At 28.9% G+C, this 5,723-nt stretch overlaps 1 pseudogene; it reads right to left on the bottom strand.

Moving 5' to 3' along the window:
- Nucleotides 1-2,639: 2,639 nt before the first annotated feature.
- LOC124916267 lies at nt 2,640-4,677 on the bottom strand (annotated as a pseudogene).
- Between the last annotated feature and the right edge of the window lie 1,046 nt (nt 4,678-5,723).

Below are 5,723 nucleotides of genomic sequence, written 5' to 3'. Positions count from 1 at the left end.
TTTGTCCAGTTGACTTTGGAGCTCAGCTGCATAAGAGTGGGGACAGGATTTGATCACCTGTATGCAACTGAGCTCCAAAGGCAACCGGATAAAGTTATATTTGTTAAATATATATATATATTTATATATATAATAGTTTAAAATTTTTACCCTGGGTTATAACCCATCACCGTCCGCAATGTAGTTCCGCCCTTGAAAACAACCCCTGAAAAGAAACTCATCTTAAGAAAATGATGGTAGTGTGTTGACTAAATAACTAGTAAATAAACGATTGGATTAAGACCAATAAAAATATGGACATTGATTACTGTGTAAAACAACAACTAAAAATAAAACTTAAATATTATGATTATAAAACAATAAGAACATTATCATAATTATTTGAAGGGAAAAAAATATTATAAAAATATAATAATAATTAATAAAACATTATTAAAACTCTTTCTCTTGAGGCACCAAAAGATTAGATTTTGTAGTTAAAAAACAAAATTTTAACTATGATACCATGTTAAAATAAAGAAGAAAATTGTATTAAATTTTATATTATAAAGTTACATATCTTAGGTCTATATAGACATTATTTTAAAGTTATAAGAAAACTAATATAATATAATATAATGATAATATCACAATTTATAATATTGTAACAATATCTTACATATATATTATCTTATATTTTAACCATCTCAATTCTATATACTTTTAAATATATATATATATATATATATATATATATATATATATATATATATATAATTTAACTCATTGATATAAACTATTTAACTTTGTTTAATTTGAACTGTTTAACTTTGTTTAATTTGAAATGCACCTCTACTTTTTCTTCATTTAGGCAAATAATAAGCAACATGTTACTCTTTTCAGATTTTAAAATGATTCACAAAATAAATAGATATGTAAATTATTTTTTGGATAAACATTTAATTAAGTTTAAAACATCTTATATTTGATTATGTTTTAATTTGATCCTTATACAATTATTTTTGTTTGAAATTATTTATTATACATTTATTTTGTTTGAAATTGCTTCTTATATATTTATTTTTGTTTGAATTTATATTAAAATATGCACACAAATCCCTTTTATAAGTGGCATATCCATTTACTATTTTTCTAAGTTCTACTACGGACAAAATTTTCACATTCATCTTGAGATAACTTATTCAACTCCATTTTTAAACGATAACGCGTCTATTATGTTCTATTTCTAGACAACGATATTGCAGACTAAGTCACTACGAGATTATTACTCATTCGTCTCCTCCATATTTAAATATTGTATTTTTGTGTTGTGCCCTCAAAATAATTTCTAAATAATAAAGAATATTGATGTTGGATTGAGAGTAAGATGTTTGATAGTCGTATAGTTAAAATGTAAATAATATTATAGAAATTACAAAATATGATATCGTAATACAAAGTCTGTAATACACTTAAATCGACCAAATGTACAATATTTTATTTATATATATATATATATATTAACAAATTTAATTATATTTGTTCGTTAAAATCAATTTACTCTCAGGAGTGTTTCAACCTACTCAATTTTAATTTTAAGAGAATATTTAGGCTTTCAAATTTTATTTGTATTATTTTGAAGGAGTGAAACAATTTTATTGGAGATTCATGAAATCATATACACTAGGGAAAAATCCCTACAAGTAAATCATAAAGAAAATTTTGTCAAGTTGAGCCAACCCTCCTTAGACAAAAAGAACAATTAAATATGAACTTTTGTCAAACATTTATTTTGTTTTATTAAATTGAGTACATATAGGACTCCTTGATATACCCTCAAAGTTTGCTTTCACTTTTGATTATTTCTTTTTAAATTATTCTTATAGAGTCTCAACTTTCATGATTGGACTATATTATTCATAGTTTGCAAATTAATATTTGCAGTAGAAAAGTAACAAATTAAGAAGATTATTCATATATATATATATATATATATATATATATATATATATATATATATATATATATATATATATATGAAATAATCTGATCTCATTGAAACAATAGACCGGGTCTCTTGTGTCCATATTTCCAGCATCTCCAACGCGGCTTTTGGTTGATCCTTGGGGGCGATATGCTCCGCTGTAATAAATAAAACGAAACGACATCATTTATTTTTTTTCACAGCGGTTTCAGATCTTCTCACGATTTCATGGTTTTCAAATTTGAATTTTATTCTTTGAAGGAGAAACAATTTATTTTTTTAGAGATTATTAACATCATCAAATGTATAAACTATATATGGACGAAAAAAAGTACAAATAAATCATAAAGAAAATTTTGTAAAGATAATACTATCAAGTTGAGCCAAACCTCCATAGAAAAAACAATTAAATATAAACTTTAAAATTGATCTATAAACTTTAATCAAACATTTATTTTATTTTATTAAATTGAGTACACAGACTCCTTGATATACCCTCAAAGTTTTTTTTTACTCTGTTATTTCTTTTTAAATTATTATTATGTTTTAAGACTCTTGCTCAGAAGTTTCAACTTTCATAATAATTGGACTTAAAGAATTATCTAGTTATTCATAGTTTTCTAATTAATATTTGCAATAGAATAGTAAGACAGAACAATATTCATAAAAATTAATCTTATCTCACAGAAGCAATAGTTCGGGTGCCTTGTGTCCATCTTTTCAGCATCTCTAATGCCGTTTTGGGTTGATCCATAGGAACCATATGACCCGCATCACGAACCTGATCCATCAATCACACAAATTATTCAAACATAACATGTAAATATGTAAAGAATAGATTGTTTGATTTCTTGCCTTGAGAAATGATAGAGGTCCATATTCTTTAAGTTGTCCCTTCACAGCACCGTTGACTACATATGGAACTGTGGAAGAAACATTGAAATTTTTCTGACCCGACCATGTCATCGCATTAACCCACCTAGAGATCCCTAGAATATTTTTGTTGTTAGTTAATTACTCTAATAAGAAATAAAGAAAGAAAAAAAGTTTTGATAAATGATTACCAAGCCAATTACAAACAATATCATATTCTCCTGCATATATCAAGACCTTAATTCCATTTTCGAGAAGCGGTGGAATTCTCACTGCATGATTCCTCATCTTATCCTTAATCAACGCAAAATAAACATCCGAGCTCCTAGATACAAACTTAATATTCCCAACTCCAAGAACTCTTTTAACCGATTCCTCATTTAACAGTTTTTCCAAATACGAGAAATCATAGCAATGTTTACCCACACATTCCTTTCGAGTGTCGAAATACTGCATTATGCACCACCAATATTGTTACAATTACACACAAGTAAATAAAATGTAACATTCATTCATTAATTCATTACTTACATTCATAGAACCAATATATCTCAATAGAACGCCATGTATGTGCCTACAGGAAGTATGTGCATCAATACAACTATCTCTACCTCCTTCTTCTCCTCCTGTTCCTATATTTGCATCTAATTTATTTTTTTTAAAACATGATCATGAAAATTGAAACAAGTTAAACAATATATATATAAACAGATCATAGAAAACATATACACATAGTAAAAAAGAGAGATTCATACTGCATTTAGCTGCGTCATTCTCGCAGGCTGGTATGAATCTGGCGACTTCACTGGCTTGAGATTGTGTGATCAGCTTCGCTCTTAAAGCATAATCTGGGAGACTTGTATTGAACTACAGGGTCTATAAATCCATTTCCAATAGCAAAACCCTGTATAAATAAATAAATTAATTAATTATGAACTGAAATTGATCAATTAATTAATTAATTAATTAATTAATACCTTAAGCTTAATGAGAGCTCCATCTCCGTTTATGTTTCCACTGTGAATCCGAGAGGCTAAGACAGGGATAAAGTGGCCGGCATATGATTCTCCAGTTATGTAGAAATCGTTCTTCAAATATTGAGGATGTTCTTTGAAGAATGCCTTTGACATATAATAATGATAATAACAATAATAATATATCAGTTTGATTGTTTTGAAATTAGATAATCTAAGAAATTAGACCGACCTGCAAGAAGTCATATAAGTCATTGCTAACACCCTCTTGATCGACACGAATATCAGATTTATCGGAACTGTAGCTGAAACCGGTGCCGGTGGGCTGGTCCACATAGATCATGTTAGAGACCTGGTCCCAACCATAGTCATTCCAGACAAGAGAATTGTTGTTGGTTATATGGTAAGGCCCGTTTTCATAAAACAGAGCAATTGAACCGCTGTATCCGGGTCCTCCGCTCAGCCATATCACAACTGGGTCACTTCCTTTATTCTTTCTCGACTCAAAGAAGTAGTAAAACATCCTGAACCACCCAACCCAATTAATTAAACTGAATATCTACCATTTTTATAATAAAAAAAATACGAGTACCTTGCATCTTTAGAGTGAGGAAGTCGATAATAGCCGGCGTAATGACCCAAATTCTGAATCGAAGGATTACCATGGACTGGGAGTCTGAATTGCTTTTCGACCAATGAGGACGACGCTGCTGCATCGGGTAATCTGCCGGAAGAAGGGTCGCCGGAGCTGGGAAACAAGCTGGAATTATTAACCTTTGATGTACGCAAAGGAAAAGACGATGATGAAAGAATTGAACAGGAGAAGAAAAACAGAGGAAATAGAATTAGACATGAAGAGAGACCCATATTGATTTGCCTGTATATATGTTTGGTCTGGACTCATTTTATATGAAGATTTGTATGTGTGTTTTTTTTGGAAATTTGATGTGCAAGTGACCACTTTTATTTTTTTTATACGTAATTGTTCCGCAATCTTCGGATGCAATTTTTTTTAAAAAAAAATTGCGTCTCGCGATTGTCGGTTGCTTTTTGCAACTGGGGTTGCGTCTCGCGATTTGTGAACTTTTCACATGGCATCCGATTGCATCTCGCAACTAGGGCTACAAATGAGTCAAGCCGCTCGTGAGTTACTCACGAGCTGCTAGGTCAAAGCTCGACTTGTGCTTGACTTTAATCGAGTTCGAGCCAAGCTCGAGCCGGCTCATTTAATATTCGAGCCGAACTCGAGCTTATATAATGTTTGCTCGATGGCTTGTCGAGTTTTTCGAGCTTGATAATATAATATATTTTTTATTTTTTTTTAATATTAAAATTTAAAACAATATTTTTTCTCTTTCCTCCTCTCTTTTCAATATAATAGACCAAATCCATATTATTATATTATATTATCTAAAACAAAACCCTAATTTCAATCTACATAACTCTTCATCTTTTTTTTCTTCTCTCTCTTCGTCGCATTTCATCTTCTTCTTATCTTCTTATTCTTTTTCACCATTTCATATTCTTTTTCTTTTTTTGTCCTTACTATTTTTTCACTCATTGATAATAGGTTGATTCTATTTTTCATATTATCTTTCATCTATAATATTTCTCTCATTCATTCACGAGGCTTACAGGTAATTAAAATCTATTTATTTTTATATCTACTATAGATAACTTTGATTTCCTTATGTATAATGAAGAAACTAATGCTTATAGGATGAATATAGAAAAACATTAATATTATATATATATATATATATATATATATATATATATATATATATATATATAAAAACATGAAATTATATTAGAGGTCGGATAAATATAGAAACATTATTATATATAATGATTTTCAATTTATATCAGGGTTTATATAAAATGATTTTCAATTTATATTATGGTTGGATTAA

This window comes from Impatiens glandulifera, chromosome 9 (assembly GCF_907164915.1).
Source record: "Impatiens glandulifera chromosome 9, dImpGla2.1, whole genome shotgun sequence".
Lineage (NCBI taxonomy): Eukaryota > Viridiplantae > Streptophyta > Magnoliopsida > Ericales > Balsaminaceae > Impatiens > Impatiens glandulifera.
Note: the sequence above shows the minus strand (reverse complement) of the source record. Positions and strands in the feature narration are given on the sequence as shown.